The sequence below is a fragment of the Canis lupus genome, chromosome 20, assembly GCF_003254725.2.
Source record: "Canis lupus dingo isolate Sandy chromosome 20, ASM325472v2, whole genome shotgun sequence".
In the NCBI taxonomy this organism is placed as follows: Eukaryota; Metazoa; Chordata; class Mammalia; order Carnivora; family Canidae; genus Canis; species Canis lupus.
This window is the reverse complement of record NC_064262.1, coordinates 22,185,531-22,202,613: the sequence shown is the minus strand read 5'-3', so window position 1 is coordinate 22,202,613 and position 17,083 is coordinate 22,185,531. Positions and strand designations below refer to the sequence as shown.

The 17,083-nt window shown below is 38.6% G+C and overlaps 1 protein-coding gene across 15 annotated transcripts in view; it reads left to right on the top strand.

Annotated features, from left to right (window-relative positions):
* The window catches only part of MITF (melanocyte inducing transcription factor), a 218,481-nt gene that overhangs the window by 71,803 nt on the left and 129,595 nt on the right, over positions 1-17,083 (top strand). The window lies entirely within an intron of this gene.

Below are 17,083 nucleotides of genomic sequence, written 5' to 3'. Positions count from 1 at the left end.
CAAGTTGATTAAAGTTTATAGAATGAAGTTCAGGGCACAACCAGTAATTTGCAGAGGGTGCCTTTGTTTTTTGAGTTTTTTTGGTGGTTGTGTTGTTGACATTGTTTGCTTTTGATTGGTGTTATGAACAAAAGGCAAAAATACTGAAGCATTATAGATAGAATTCTGCAAAAACAGATGTTCACCCTAAATCACTTTGTTAGGAAAACTTTTCTAGGATAAACTCCTCCAGTAAACTGGTACAGCATGGCCCAAGGCCTCAGGCATACAAAAACAGTCTAATCAAGGAGAATATTCCAAGGGCTCAGAGGTTATCTCCTCAGAGGCAACCAAAGCCGGTCCTGAAGACAGACTTTTCTTTGGAATGTGCAAAGGTTTTGAGCAACCCAGGCCTGCTGAGTTAAATCTTTCCTGCCCACATGTCTAGCAGTATTTTTATTGGTAGTCATTGTGAATGTCATGCTGTTGAGTCTCTGGATTTTGTTGTCTTTCTCAAAGAAGTGTTGAGTTTTGTTCTGGCAGGCAGTTAATTTACCTGGGAACAGCTTGATTTTTCTTTTAAAGGTTTTAATCTCACAAAGATTAAAACAACCTTTTAAAAGCAACCTAAGAGTAGCTTTATAGTAGACCTCTTTACCCTTATTCCCAAGTTAGATACTTTCTGGAGTCTGTTGAGGGCTACATACAGGTGTTTAATGGAGGCTCTATACTTCAGTGGGTTGGACTGTGACTGTCTCTCAGCCCTCTGTGGGCTCTGAGAGTTGTTCAGCTTTTGGTTCCCAACAGATGCTTTTTTCTGGTAGTCTTTCCTTCTGGTTATTGCTTTTTGCTCAGCCTTACAGAGTCTCACCCTCTGCATTTATATCTTGCTACTTAGCTAAAGACTCAAGGAGACTCCTGTGAAGGTTTTTTAGATTCCCTCCACCCCCTTTTTTTTCATAGTACCTTCCTTTTTGGCACTTAAGCCTACATGTCCCAACTACTTTATTTTTCCCCTGTTGCAACCCTTTCCTCTCAACTCATTGAGATTGCTTTGCTCTGCTCACATGACCCCTCTCTGCCTCACAATTGGGAAAAGACTTCTAGGCAGAAAGCTTAGTTGGTTATACTGCTCATTTGTTCCTCTTTTTCCAGGGATCATAGTCATGATATGCCTATTGTTTAGGGACCGAAAACTGTTGTTTCCTATATCTTGTCTAAGGAATTTTCTTCTGGTTAATTACAGGGGAAGAGATAATCTGGTACCAGTTACTCTGCATCGTTGGAAGTGGGTTTTTTTTCTAATATAATTTTTATGTACTGATTAAGACCAGGGCTTGAGAATCAGACAGATGTAGCTCAAATTTAGTCTCCAACATTACCATCTCCTGATCTTGGGCATCTTGTTAACATCTCTCTGACTTACTTGCTTTATCTGTAGAAACCTTTAATAGGGTTTTATGAACATTATGTGTGAACGTCCGAGAAATGGTTAGTATAGCTCATGACATATATGATGATGATGATGATGATGATGATATTTACTTTGGTGATACTTGACTAGCACCATTAAGTGAGGATGTTACATGAAAAAAAAAATGCTGTTCTTATGTTAGAAAGTTAAGGTGCTGCAAGTCTGTGGCTGTTAGTTGTCACCAAAGTGGGATAGGGTAAAGGAGAACATAGACACTTTTGCTTTGCATGCAGGACTGTCAGAGAAGTTACACAAAAATTCATCAGTGACTTCCAGGCATGGTAGTCCGAAGAGATGATGCTTGTTCTGAAGCTACCCCTATAACCTTTAGCAATACAAAACTCCTGAACAGTCTTTGCAGAATGCCTTTAAAAATCAACCTGATTATATCTTTAATGTTTTATTTCTTAAGCTGTGTGATGGGTGTGCTTATTATATTTTTCTTCTTTTCTTTTGGTATACCTGAAGTGTTCCTTAAAAAAAAAGAAAAAACTGTCTTAGCTCCTCAAATATTCCTGCTGTATGTTTTTAAAGATACTGAATTAAACATGCAAATTGCAGGGTGGGTAGGATAGGTTGCACTTAAAATACATACAAAACATTACCATATACTCTTAATGAAAGTGTGTGTATTTGTATATGAAAAACTTGGTTTGGAAAGAAACATCAACTTCAGGAAAACAATTTCTTTCTGAGAAGAGAAATGGATGAAGGAAAAACAGGCAAGAATACAAGATGGTCTTAAATTGAATGAATGATGTTTTATTTCTTTTTTTTAAAATATTTTATTTATTTATTCATGAGAAAGAGAGAGAGAGGCAGAGACATAGGCAGAGGGAGAAGTAGGCTTCTCGCAGGAAACCTGATGTGGGACTCGATCCCAGGACCCTGGGATCACGACCTGACCCAAGGCAAGCACTAACCGCTTAGCCATTCTGGAGTCCCATTATGTTTTATTTCTAAAAAACAAAAGGAATCAGATATCCAGAGTAGCATCTTAAGACCTGGATGGTACTTATATGGGTGTTTGTTAAATCCTTCTTTCTATGCTTGAGACACACACACACACACACACACAAATTAAAAGGAAGTATAATATAGGAAATATAATAATATTAATGTTTAAGTTGAAGCTAAAACTTTTTTACTTTAGTGCCTTGGTTATGTTTTTTTTTTTTTTAAGTTTTATTTATTTATTAGAAAGAAAAAGAGAGTACCAGCAGGAGGAGCAGGGGGTGAGGGAGAGAGAATCCCAAGCAGAGTCTATGCTGAGTGCAGAGCCCGATGTGGGTCTTGACCCATGACCCATGAGATCATGACCTGAGCCAAAACCAAGAGTTGAATGCTCAACCAACTGAGCCACGTAGGCACCCCTTGTTTTATCAAGGCTTTTTGGGATGTGATGACAACATTCTGCATTGTGTTTTAACCTGGAACAACTCCACAGTACAAAGTTAAACCAGAGATCAAGAACATCTCTCCTCCTGCATATATATTTGTAGCTCTATAACTTGGTGTGTGGTCTACCTAAGTTTGGGTTTTGGGAATCCAGACTGCAGGAACTTTTTCCGGGGCTAGATTGTGCTCCAAGTCTCAGCCACTCTCTTCTGAACTTTTCAAATCTGAAAAGCCCAGGATGGCTTTTCATTGTGAAGACAAAATCCTACAACTTAAGGGCACCTGTGAAGCTACCCCCCACCCCATTCTCCCTTGTTGTCTCCCACCATTGTCTCCTCTTTCTTTCTGTCATCCAACCGTCCTCAACATTTTTTCTTTTTCTTTTTTTTTTTTTAAATTTTTTTTTAATTTTTTATTATTTATTTATGATAGTCATACAGAGAGAGAGAGAGAGAGAGAGAGAGAGAGGCAGAGACACAGGCAGAGGGAGAAGCAGGCTCCATGCACCGGGAGCCCGACGTGGGAACCGATCCCGGGTCTCCAGGATCGCACCCTGGGCCAAAGGCAGGCGCCAAACTGCTGCGCCACCCAGGGATCCCAACATTTTTTCTTTTTCTTCTTTTGTTTCCTCTCCAGTTTCTTGTTTATTCCCTTGTTTTTGTTCTGGGTACTTGCACTTGATTTCTCCCTTCATCTGTAACTCCCTCCCTCTTCCCTTAGTTTTCCCAGCTCTACATCCATTAAATCTTAGCTTCAATATCCCTCTCTGTCTATCCATCCATTCATCCATTACACTGCACAGTTCCTCCATATTAATGCTTGTATCCTTACTGTTATTACTCAGTTGGCCATCTTTCGAGCTTAGATTTTAAGCTCTACTCAGTAGAGACCATTTTTGTTTCCGTTGCCCCAGCACCCCTGTAGTACCTGTATAGTGTCTGCTATAACTTGGGCAGTAAGTAAATAGGTGTTGAACGAATACATGAATGAAGTACAGTTTGAGCTTTTGACTTACATATTCTCATTAGCTATTTAAAAAAATTTAGTGGAAGGAACTGTATTTAAATAAAACATTTATGAATATTTTTGTGAATATTTTCATAAAACATAAGAGGATTTGGGGTCAAAGGTATATTTTAAAGTCAGAGGAGTAAAGTGTTTATTCACAAGGGAAGCACTGTTGGAATATATAGGCATTAGTAGGCTAATTTTCTTTAATAAATTAAAACTTTTCTTATAAATAGCACATGGTATGAAAAAAATCAAAGGAGAGCGTTTAAAATAAAAAACAGCAGTTGTCAGCTCTACTTTTCCTTAATCCTATCTGATTAATAGTTTGAGATTTCAGTAAGAGGATTCATTCACCTTCAAGAAGAAAAAAAAGTAAACATTTATATATTAGAACATTATAATAGCTTAAGAAAAGCAGCTATAGTTCAGTTGAAGGTAGGATGGGAATAAAGCTTCACACTGAAGGGATTTTATAAGTCACGATTTGTTTTTTTTTTTTAAATGCCATATAAAGGCAGCAGTGTCTCCTCCAGTGTTAGCTTGTGTTTCCTGTAACCTTCTTCCTCAAAGGCCCATCCTAAAAAAGGTTCAGGCTTGCTTTTTTTTTTTCCCCCCTCTTTCAAAGACAGTATCTCAGAAATGATACTAATTTAAGCCCTGCTAAAATGTCCAGTTGCAGCACCTGGGAAAAATGAAGTTCAGAAGTTCAGAATTTGAAACTGCTTAAGCTAGGAGAATCTTCTTGCTGTCGTTGCATGTCTGGTTCTGGAAGCTGGTAACTTCTTTCGGGTGGGCATTGTTCCATTGTAACAGATGGCCCCAAGTGTGGACATGCCAGAGAGTGAAGCCGGAGTGTGAACTTGTCCAAGAAGTTGAAACACTTCTCAGAATATCTTCTCCTGATGATAGCCATGTCATTGCAACTGGGTTGGAAGAGCGAGTTCAAAGAAGCATAAAAGAAGCCTTCAGAGCTTTGTTGTCCAATATGGCAGCACTAGCCACATATGGCCATTGAGCACTTGAAATATGACTAGCTCAAATTGAGATGTGCTGTGAGTATAACATGGTCAGCAGATTTCATAGACTTAGTATAAAGAAAAGGATGTAAAATATCTGGTTACTAATTTTTAATATTGGTAAATGTTGAAACAATATTTTGGGCATACTAGGTTAAATAAGATATGGTTAATTTGCCTGTTTTAATTTGTTTTTCTTTTTGAAAACAGATACAAGAAAATTTAAATTTATGTACGTGTTGTGCTTTATATTTCTATTGGACAGTGGTATTTGTGGGAGACTCGTTACCAGTGATGTCCTGGCAAACTTTGTCCAACTTAAACTTTGATGTGACTGTTTATTCTGAAATATGTTAGGTCACACATGGAATTAAAACCTTGGAATTTTTAAGTTAGTTTCCTAGTAGCTTGCAGTTTAAATGTAGCAATAAAAGCAAGAGTGGGGATTTTTTTTTTTTTTTGTAGTTGTAAAAGAAATTTCTAGAAACTAAGAGCTTTGCAGAGCTAAAAATTCATTCTCATTGTTTTATTTTTAAGCTCTATTTTAAGTTTCTGCCAGAACAAAAATGTTCAGTCCCCCCTTTTGGGTTCTGATGGCCTGGTAAAATTTCTTTGTAAACCCAGGGGATGTGATAGAATTGGCACAGGAGAAAATTAATTTGGTTGGGATCCCTGAATGGAATGGAGGTAATGAGCAAGGCTTGCAAGAGTCCATGTAATCAATCACTGCAGAGGTTTTGCTGCGATGCTAGGCTGCCCAACACCCTCCACTGTGGGCAGCATTGTGTCAAGATACCTTCCTAGAAAGCCCCTCACCCCCTCTGGTGTAAAAGGAGAAAAACGTAAATATACGCAGAGAATATGTGCATAATTATAAGCCACATATACACACATCCAGTAACATTGATTGACATTGATTCTTGTATGTGTGTATGTATTTTTCTGGAAAAAAGTTAAATGGGGTTTTCCACAACTTTTTTTTTCTTTCAGCCTAGTTGTAGGATATTTTCCGACCCCACATTTTTCCAGTAACTTAAACTCAAAAGTCATAGCAGTGAGGCACTTTCTTGTCAAAGGTGAGTCAAAAACAGGAACCCTTTAATTCTGTCACATGATGCCGGACCTCAGAAAATAGTTAATAGCAAGGAGTTCTCCAGCACACCCGCCACTCCCTTACCCCTGTTTCAGTCGTCAGACTCGAAGCTGCTGGACTTCTTCACCATTGCTAAAGCCAGGAATTCAGAAGTGTAGGTCGGATATTCTCCGTAGAAAATGCATTCAGGAGCGTACACATTACACGGGTTATAAATAGTATCTGCCCTGACAATGCTGGGATTTTCTCAGCTTCTGGAGACATTGAAGTCTTTGTTTTGTGGGTCGCTGCCCTCTCCCCCACCCCTATGCTTGAGTCATAAAGCCTGAAAAACTAATGAGGCTGCCGAAACTTTAATTGGTAAGATGTATAGGAAACAATGAGAGATGGCACAGACCATACATAAGCTTGGAATCAAGGCAGCTTCTCTGCTGCTGCCGTCCTGCAACCTGCTCACTTTGCATTTTCCTGCTTCAGGACCTTGAATTTATTTTTTTCCATCAATAAGATCCAATTAAATTTGGATTGAAAAAATTAAAACAAAACCTAAGTAGATAGTCATTGAGGCTAATTTTAGATCTTGAATTCCCCATTTAGAATAGGGGAAAAAAAAATCTCTCCTTGAAAACAAAAGTACAAGCCAGTTTTTCTTGATAGTGGTGTGTGTGTGTGTGTGTGTGTGTGTAGTTTGGAAATATGTTGCTCTCATAGTCTGAGTTTATATATAGCAGTGTATAGTAGGGGTTAGTAAACTGTGATTAGCATACAGCTTGCTGCCTGTTCCATGTGTAGCCAAAGAACCAAAAGTGGTTTTACAATTAATAGTTGTTTTCAACCAGTCAAAGTGAAACGAAACAAGACAAGAAACATGCAATAGACACCATAAGTGGCCCACCAAGCCGAAATCATTATCTGGACCTTTACCTAAAGAGTTCCTGACCCTTGGTTTAGAATGCACTTGATATTAGGTGTGTTATCAAATAAAAAGTTCCTTCCTCAGATTCTTTTTAAGTTCTTCGACAAATAACCTCTGGAGTACGTGTCCTCTTCTTAGCATCGTTCTAGATATTGGGGGAAATAAAGAAAAAAAGAGACACCTCTCTACCTTCACAGAGCTTACATTCCTGTGGAGGAGGAAAAAGAAAAAAAAAAAAAAAAAAAAAAGACCAAACCTGACCATATCAAATGGAAAAATAAGAAACTGAAAACTGGCGTGCTGGGAAGACAAAGCTGCCGAGTATGAGATAGAGAATCATGCCAGAGGCGGTTCTGTGTGTCTCACCCTCTGTTCGTCCTCCCTTGGACTGTGCTGTGAAACGGTGACTAAGTTATTTCCCAGATTTTGAATTCACCCCCCGCACGCCCACACAGAAACACAAAAACACTTGTTTGCTTTTTTTCCCGTGATTTCCTTATTTTCCGCTTTTTTCACCCCAATTGAAATTCATTACTCAGCCCGGGCTTTGTTGAAGCATTAAGGTGGGTGCTTGCAAGGTATATTTATTTCCATCCTTCTGTTTTTCGGTCAGCTTTTCTTTGTCCTTCTCCTTTAGACTCGCTGCTCCTATGTAGGATGTAGTTGGGTTTTGAACTTTAGTCTCATAGGCTTTTCTCCTTTTCTGGAGATAATGGATTGTGATGATTTTATTTTATTTTTTTTTATCAGGGTCTTTCCCTACATCTGAGGTTCTCCCTAAAGCCTGCATTTTGTAATCTTTACCAAAGTGAGTTTTGACAAATGTTTGTTCCCTTCATTTTGGATCTTTCCTGTTAATGGAATCCTTTGCGACCCTACTTGATCATTAATCCTGCTCTCCTGGGCATATGAGTTGTTGAGTGTGATTTCTTCTTTGGTTGAAAATATGCCCTCTAGCCTGCATTTTGGTTAGCAGAATGACCAGAGCTTGGACAAAAGGCCATCGCTGACACATATACAGGCCTGAAATGATCTAGTTACAAAACAGTTACCACATTCATGTAAATGGCCAAGCAAAGGTCAAAATATGAGCAACATTATTTATGGCTCAGTGAGCGATTTGTTATTCAAAGTCTGTCATCTTTTGTCAGAAGACTGGTATTCTCAACGACTGTGCCAGGCTAAGGACCATCTCTAAAGTGATTTACTACAAACTCAGAATATAGTAAGGAGGAGACAATTTAGATGTATTCCAGGAAACAAAACCCTGCACTTGACCCAGAAATAGTGCTATTCTCTGTGCTACTATCAGACTTGTTTGCCTCTTGACCCGAGAATTTTCCTCCCTCTAAATCAGTTTTGTCAGGGTAGTACTCACAGGATCAACTTAATATCTGTGGCATGCCTGCAGGGTGTTGGGTTATAAGAACTGATTGCAATTGCTTGCAGTAGGATCTGTGCTGGGTATCAACGTATTGCCTCTCAGGTCCAGATTCACCCTCTGTTGCCTGCCCTTGAAAATGGATCTGGACTCTGAATGTTCTTCCTTTGACAACCGGCGTGATGTGAGAGTACTGTGGAGAGACATTGTAGGAGGGAGGTGTTTTCCTTCCTGGCTTCTCCAGCACCTGGCTCCTGCAGCATGAGAGACATCGCTAGTGCTTGTTTCCTGAAGTTTGTATGCTTTTACCATCCCCCTGCTCCTGCAGCATGGGTGCTTCTTTGATGCCAGGCTCCTGTAGTGGCCAGTGTGGTGGCCAGGGCTGCATCTAAGTAGCCAGCAGCTTCCCCTGGCATCCCTACTTAGGCAGTTTTGGAGCAATGTACTTCTGTTGAGCCACTTCTCTGTGAACAGCTTTCCCTGGCACCCTAGAGGATGGATTCCAATAAGTTCTGCACATGCAACACCACACAGTGAATTCCCTGCTATGTAGTGAGTAGAGTACACCTGGATCTCAGCCCTGTGGAGACAGGCTGTCCCTTGGTCACTGTGTCTCAGCCCTAGGGATGTAACTGCTCTTTATATCTGCCTTCTTCCATTCTTTAGAGTTCTCTCTCTCTCTCTCTCTTTCCTTCCTCAGGGCTTGATCCTAGGACTTCGAGATCATGACCTGAGCCAAAGGCAGATGCTTAACAGACTGAGCCACCTAGGCGCCCCTTCTATTTACCTTTTTACTAGCTAATTTCATGTTACAGTTAATCATTCCTTATATTAAACTTTCCCTATTTACATTATTGGCGTAGCTTCTCTCTCCTGATTGGACCCTGACTGATCTGGGGTACCATCAGTAGATTTAGGTTCTTTGCTTGGATTGCAGGAAGCATGTAGGTAAGAAGTGTCTAATGGATTTGTATAAAGGAGCATGAAATAAGAGTGCATAGGCTATTATATATTGCTCTGCATTCTTCTGACCAAATTAACAAATTTTATGAAATTCTGGAAATTTGCAATTATCTTTAGTAGTAAGGGAGGAGGTTAGTGGTTCTCATGGTCTTAGAATAAAATATCCACAAAAGATTGTATCTGATAGATTGGCCATTCTGTTTTTCCGGGGAACTTTAGAATATGTGAGCAAGGCTGCTGATGGGACCCAGTTGGTGAGTGGTAATTCTGTTTTTGGGGATCATCCAACAGAGCTTAATATCTACATTGATAATCAAGTGTTGATTTAAGTAGATGTACATGTCAAGTTTGTTTCCTTCTACCCTAGAATCATGTGATAGGGTTGCAAGCGGTTGCTCTTTTGTTCCCCTTTTCTGTGTGAATGCTGCAGTGATGTGATAATGGCAAATATAAGACTCAGAAAAAAGAAAAGAACAGAATGAGGTGCCTTGGTGATTATTATCTGGTTTGATCCCCTTCAGTTTTATAATGGGGAAGCTGACTAAGGTCAGGTGAAATGCCTTGCTATAGAGTATGCACCTAGTTAGAAAACTAGAGAATATGCTAAGGCAGATTTTTTGATTCCTAGCCAGTTGTTTTTCCCTAACTCCCACCAATTAACTTTTAAATCTCTAATGTTTTGTTTTTTACCTTCCTATTTAGAATTTATAAAGCTTGAGAAAATATGGTGTGTGCTTTACCATTAAGTCTTTGACAAACACTGTCTACAGGCTTTTCTCCTAAAGACATGAATACATGCTGAGAAAAAGTCATTGTATCAGTCAGCAGAGGCCAAATTTTGCAGCATTAACAAAGCACTGCAAAATTTTAGGGACTTACAAAAAATCTCAGCTTGGCATTGGCTGTGTCTATGTCTCTTTGTGAAACTAAGACGTAAAGAGCAGCACCTATTTGTCTTAAACAGAAGGAAAAGGGAAATGGCGGAATTATACAGTGGCTCTTAGAACTTCCCCAGGGAAGTGGCACATGTCACTTGTACACATGTTTCTTTGGCCATAAGATGTCAGTGGCAAAGCCTGGTACTAGTGGGAGGGGAATATAATCTTCCTGGAAGGAGTAGTCAGTAGGAACGGACATGGCAAGAAGGGGCAGCAGAGTCAGGTTTTAAACATTTCATTGCTTTGGTAGATAGCATCTCTGGGATAAAATTCCCAATTTGTTTTCATTGTCAGCTTTTTTCTTCATTTTTTTTTTTTTTTTTGGATCTTCACATCAGTTTAAATACTTCCATACCAGCAAACAGGCAATGCACAAGATGTGCAGAGACCTAGGATATAAGTCAATGGCCCAGGTGCCCCAGAGACTTACTGTTTCCTACAAAAGTGTGCCTGAACGTTGGTGACCTCTGCAGCCTGTAGGAAATGGGCAATCATAGTTTCATTCTCCAATTCAGTAAATATTTACTCCTTCTGCCAAATGATGTGATAGAAGGTCTGTGAAGCTCAAAGGCTATGGTCTTGAGTCCTGCTTCTAGAAAATTCATGTTATAAATGTAATCAAGAATATCTTCACTTTGGGGGATCCCTGGATGGCTCAGCGGTTTGGTGCCTGCCTTCGGCCCAGGGTGTGGCCCTGTAGTCTCAGGATCCAGTCTCACTGTCGGGCTTCCTGCAGGGAGCCTGCTTCTCCCTCTGCCTGTGTCTCTGCCTCTCTCTCTCTCTGAATGAATAATAAATAAAATCTTAAAAAAAAAAATATCTTCACTTTTATTTACAATTAGCTTAAAACTAAAGTTACTTGCATGAATACTGGGTAATAAATCAGTCTGTATTGACTCCTTGCAGGGCCTCAAGTGTGCTTTTCTCTGGAATGCATGTTTACTTGGATTTTGAGGAAAATAATGAAATCATCCTGACTTAAGAAAGCTTTGTGAATGACTAGAGCTTTCAAGATTATGTTTATGTAGTTTCAAAGGTTGTATTTCTTTTAGATGAAGGTTAATTTAAAAAGATTAGCTAGCATCCCTCATTAATCTGGATCTATTTTAATGAAAACAAAAAAGGACAATCTATTTCCTTCTTAGAAAGTCATGTTAGTTTTATTTTCAAATTATATTGAATCAAATTTTATTTAGGTTGTATAGGATAATTTTCAAGTAGGGAGTATTAACCTAAGATAAGGAAAGGAATACACTGTGGTCAAAGTGAACATTATTTTAATAGCATATTTAAAACCTCATCATGCTAGTTTACACAATAAATATGTTTTTCTATAAACTGCAGATATATAAATATGGAAGATAAATATGTAAGGATTACATTATGTGAATAAAATAAATCATCGTGATATTTAGGTACATAAAGCCAATCTTAATGATACTTATTTTACTAAGTGTAGGATCTGTTATAAAATGAATAATCTGATCCTAATTTCTCTTGTTTAATTCTTGGGATGATTTGAAGTAAGGCATAATTAATATATTAATGTATTCTTGGAGTCTGATATTATGAGCATCATGAACTTAATAGCTGAAATAAGTATTTGACAGAAATTTAAAAGAAGAATTTTATTTTTTATTATTAGCTAGAGTGCAAAAATATTTGCATCTGCATTGAATACTGGACTTCCTAATGTGTGTGCACATTCATGTGTATATATACATGTGTGTATGATCTAAGACTCATGCTATTCTAAGTGTGACCCATGAAGTGGACTGGTTCATGAGCTATGTGTTGCTGGTATGCAATAAAGAACAGAAGTTGAGAGTGTTTAGAAATATTTATAGCAATTGAACAGAGTAATTTTAGGTCTGTTGAATCTGATACAAATGGGTTTGCATATTTGTGTGTGTGTTTTGTTTTTCTTTGTCTAAGAATTCATTTTTATTTTACTTTTCATAAAAATATTGGTCTGTGATGGATTTGAAAAAACAAAGAAACGGGTGACACGATTTGTTTAAAAAAACATTGGTGAGAAGTCTATGTTACTCAAGAATACAGAAAACTGAAGAATCATTGATGGACAGGGGCCTATAGCACCATTTGTAGTTTAGCTCTTATTATTTAATCTGATTTATCTCCTCTTATTTTGTCCCTTGGACTTTCTGCAGTGGCTAGACTGGCCTCCTCACCGCTGCTCCAATGTGATTGGCACAGTCCCATTTCCAACCATACCCAAAACTCATTTCCTCAACCTCCTTTAAGCCTTGGCTCAGATGTCACCCTCTGGGCTTACCCTGACTGCCATTTTTAAAATTGTATCCCTTTCCTGCCTATATCTTGGTCCTTTTGATGCCTCTTGCTCTGCTTTACTTATACTTCTTTAACTTCTTTTGTGGCTTAGTTATTTATCGAGTTTATTGTTCAGGGCACTCTACAGGATTTTTGCTTCTTGGTCACTGCTATATCCTGGGCACCTTGAACAGTGTCTGACACACAGTAGGTGTTCATTAAAAATTTGATGAATATATGAATGCATATGGGATATGACTCTCTCTTTCAGAGTGTATAACATGGATCTTAAAATTGGTCAGTTCAGCTGAGATTCTTCATGTTGCTCTGTGTGTACTCCATCCCATAGGTTATGATTTCATGAATCTTAGTTTTTATGTTGCCATAAATTGGCTTTTAGTGCATCTCTTTATTTTTCTTCCCAAGTTTTGAGCATTCCCATGAGATGCTTTCACATTTTTCTCGCTGATCTTTTACGGTTTGTTTAATCTTGCTTGACCCTAGACTCTCCATGCGTTCATGGATAGGATCTTAGGCACATTAGCTGACCTCGCCATGCCCTGGCTTCCTCATCTGTAAAATGGGAATGATCATATATATAACCTTGCAAGGTGTGAAGGTGAAATGAGATGAGACTTGTTAAATGTATTAGACAGACCTGGCATAAATATTGGTTGCAATAATGCTGATGAAGATATAAGTATCTTATGGCTCAGCATAATATCTAGCATGTGGCAGACACAGAGCAAATGGCAGTTGTTAGAGTTACTATGCTTTTTCCCCACCCATTATTAACCACTGCCTGTGTTACAGTTTCAGACAATCATCAGAGAGTGGGGCGTTAGCAGGAAACTGTAGAGGAGATTAAGGGTTGTCTTCTTTTCCCTTCCCATCCCTTCCTCGACTTCTACCTCCACCTCTTCCTCTTCCATGCTGGGAATCAACTATTTTTCTCCCTTGCTGTGCACTGGAAGACCTTTCAGGTTTGAAACTCATTCTTCGCTGTGCAATATGATGGTGGCTGTCACTATCATATAGCACTCAGCTTTTCATGCAACATTCTGTTTGAATAAGATAGCAATAGTTAACTAGTGTGGTTCTTTGAGATGTATTTCCAGACATGTATTTCACAGTGATCATGATTTCTGTAAAGGTTTTATTTTTTTGGAGGGCATTTCATGGAGCTGCCTTCTAAATCTCTGAATGCCTGGGTTATTTATTTATTTATTTTGTCTTTTTTTCCCCCTCAGTGACAGGTTAGTAAAACTCCCCAGATTTGAGTATTAAAATTAATCAATCAGGAGAATTTTATTAAATATATATAGAGAGAATCTTTTGAGCAGCAGAATGGCATGGTGAAAGTTGAGTTTTAGAAAGATTAAACTGGGCACTGTGCATAATTGATGGAAGGGGTGTTACAGATCCAGCAAAAAAGGGAGGTGGGGGTATATTATGGCGATTGATAAGAATCAAAATTGCAACAGTGCTGTGGAAGCCAGGTTGGTACTTGGGGTATGTGTAGGTTCAGCTTTCTTAAGCACTGCCAAACAGTCTCCCAAGTAGTTGTCTCAGTTTATACTTCCTCCAGCAGTGTCTGAGAGTTCTGGAAGCTCCTCATTCTTGCTAACACTTGGTTACAATTGCTGCAAAATAAATCCTGTTAAAATACAGTGATTGAAAAAATAACTTTCATTTTACTCTCTCTTGTGGTCTCTGTGGGTCAGGCATTCAGGAGGATTGAGCTGGGAAGTTCTGGCTTGGGGTCTTTCCTTGATGTTGTAGGCAGGTAGTGGCTGCCATACATTCTGAGGCAGGAGGACTTTGGTGGTCAATTTATACCCGTTCTTAGCATCTTCCTGCACCCCACAGGGACAGGGCTAGTGTAGGGTAACCAAGAGAGGTGGAAGTCTTAGTTCTGCCAAGGATTAAAAGAAACATTTATTGAGTATCTACTGTGTGCCAGGCCTTGTGCAGGATATTCTATTATTATATGAAGTTTTTAATTTCCTTCAGCATGATTTTCTTTTCAGAGTTTACTTCCTAGATGAGCCTTTCCTTAGCAATCCTATTAACTAAATATACTTTCCTCTTTATTTCTATCTTTTGCTTAATTTATCACCTTTGTAGCTCTTTTCTCTGTTTACACTGTGTAGTAGTTTACCTATTTGTTACTTGTCAACCTGCCTTTCCTTTACCCCCTTGTTACTGTACTGAGGGTCCATGGCAACAAGGACTCTGCCTCTTTGGTGCACTATTCTTTATTGAGATGAAATATAGGACAGGTGAAATACAGGGCACCAGAGAAATTTGAATTTCAGAGCAAAACAAATAATATTTTAATATATGTATGTCCCCAATGTAGGACATTTTAAAGTATAAGTATATCCCAAATGTAGGACTTCCTTCTAGTAGATACTATCTGTGGTTTATTTGAAACTCAAATTCAGTTTGGTGGCTGGTAGTTTTATTTGCTACATCTGACCACTCTAGTACCTGATATTTAGCACAGTGTGTATCACATAATAGAAGGTCAACAAAGTATTTGAATGAATGAATGAGTGAATAAATGAAAGAACTCATTTCTTTCTCAGGACCAGTTTTGCAAGGTGGATCTTATTACTTTACAGATAAGGAAATTGCTGTTGAAATAAACTAATCAGCTTGCCCACACTCCCAGAGACAGTTGGCATAGGGTGGGGATATGAGTCAAGGTTTGAAAGCTGCTATCTCTGGCTTTCAGTTATCTTTCTTTTCTCACTATATCATGCTGCCTTGCCTTGTTAAAAGAGATTTCCTCCTTATAGCAGTCAAATTTCTTCACTCTGTCAACAAACTAAATTCTGTTCAGTTGAAGTAGACAGAGAGTTTATTATAGAATATTCAGGAGTCTGGGACCCCTGGGAGGCCAATGAAGCAGCCTGGGGCTGAGTAGTGAGGAGCCATGCCCCAGCAAACCATAGAACCAATCCAGCGAGGACAGTGATGTAGCCGCTTCTATAGCTTGCCTCATTGACCCAACTAGCGCAGACCATTAAACCACACAGCCAAACCCCATACCGCTGTGCCCTTCCAGATGTAGCTGCTTTTTCCTCGCTAGAGTACAGTTCTGTACATTCTGGCCCAGGTACATTTGATTGCTCAAATGGAACACACATATCTCATTCTAGCTGCAAGGGAGTCTGGGAAAGTGAGCACTTGGCTTTCACCATGGAATCCATTTCTGTCTCCCTCTGAACTCATAAGAAGGAGAATTCTCCAAGGCTGCCTGGGTGGCTCAGTCGGTGAATCATCTGACTCTTGATTTTGGCCCAGGTCATGATCTCAGTGTTGTGAGATTGAGCCCACATCCATCTCTGCACTCAGCAGAGAGTCTGTTTGAGATTCTCTCCCTCTACGCACTCACTCATGCTCTCTCTCTAGAGAAGAGAAAAAATAATTTTTTTTTTTTTTTTTTTTTTTTTTTTACGGAGGGGAATTCTCCAAAACACAGGAAGTATCTTAAAAGGTGATAGGTAGCCTGAAAGATAATGCATGTCTGCCTGACTAATGCCTCCTTTGAACCCTGGTAGCACAGTGCCTTCTAATTTTTTAAAATAGGTATTACTTTTTACCTGGTATGAAAACAAGAATTATCTTTGCTATAATTTTTTTAATCTGCCCATAGAGTACTGAGTCTATACTTCCAGGAGGTACTTGATACATCAGTTCTCTGTGTGGTGGGATTTTACAGGTGTGACTTTAACTTTATTCATATATATTCTTCTAAATTTCCTATCATGAACATTTAGAATGAAAAGAAAGTCTTTAAAATTTGGTTAGTAGCTGGGAGAAAAACTATAGGTTTGAAATCTCTTATCCATAATTCTGAAATCCAAAAGTCTTTGACTATTGAAGATTTTTTTTTTTTTACTTCATTTGGCAGAATTACCTGACAAATGACACAAGGCTATTTATGGTCTTTATTATCTCATGTAGTTGAATATTCATATGTTTCCTGGCAGAAATATTAATGCACTTGATTATGAGCCGTTGCCCCATCTTACTGGGGATATTATACTATATATGTAGTGTTATCTTTATAAAATCTGGAAATTTCAATGTCTAAGACCTAACAGTCTCCGGGAGTTTCTTTGAAGTGTGTGGGTGAATACACATGTGTAATATGCACTAGAAATTTGTGGAATGATATATTAAAAACTTTTGACAGCGATTACCTCTAAGAGCAGGGATTGGATAAGGAGACGGGGATGAAATTTTGCTTCGTATTCTTTAGGACTTCTATTAATTATCATAAAACAATTGCCTTTCTCAATGAAAAAAAAAACAAGTAGAATTGTTTTTATTTGGGGGGAATAGTGGTAATATTAATTTTAAAAGATAGTTTGTCAAGCAGGCGGTGCCTTTATGTATTAGTTCAACATTACTGACGCTGACAAGGACCCAGAGAGAGTTAGTTAGGTACACACCAGGCAACCTACTGCCTTTTGGATAATATGTGCATGCTTTAGTGGTAGGGAATTTGCATCAGCAAAAAACACTAATTTCGTTTAGAAAAATAAAATAAAGGCAGTCAAAAATGTGATGAGTAAATGAAACTACTGTTATTAGTGATGGGTTTGGCA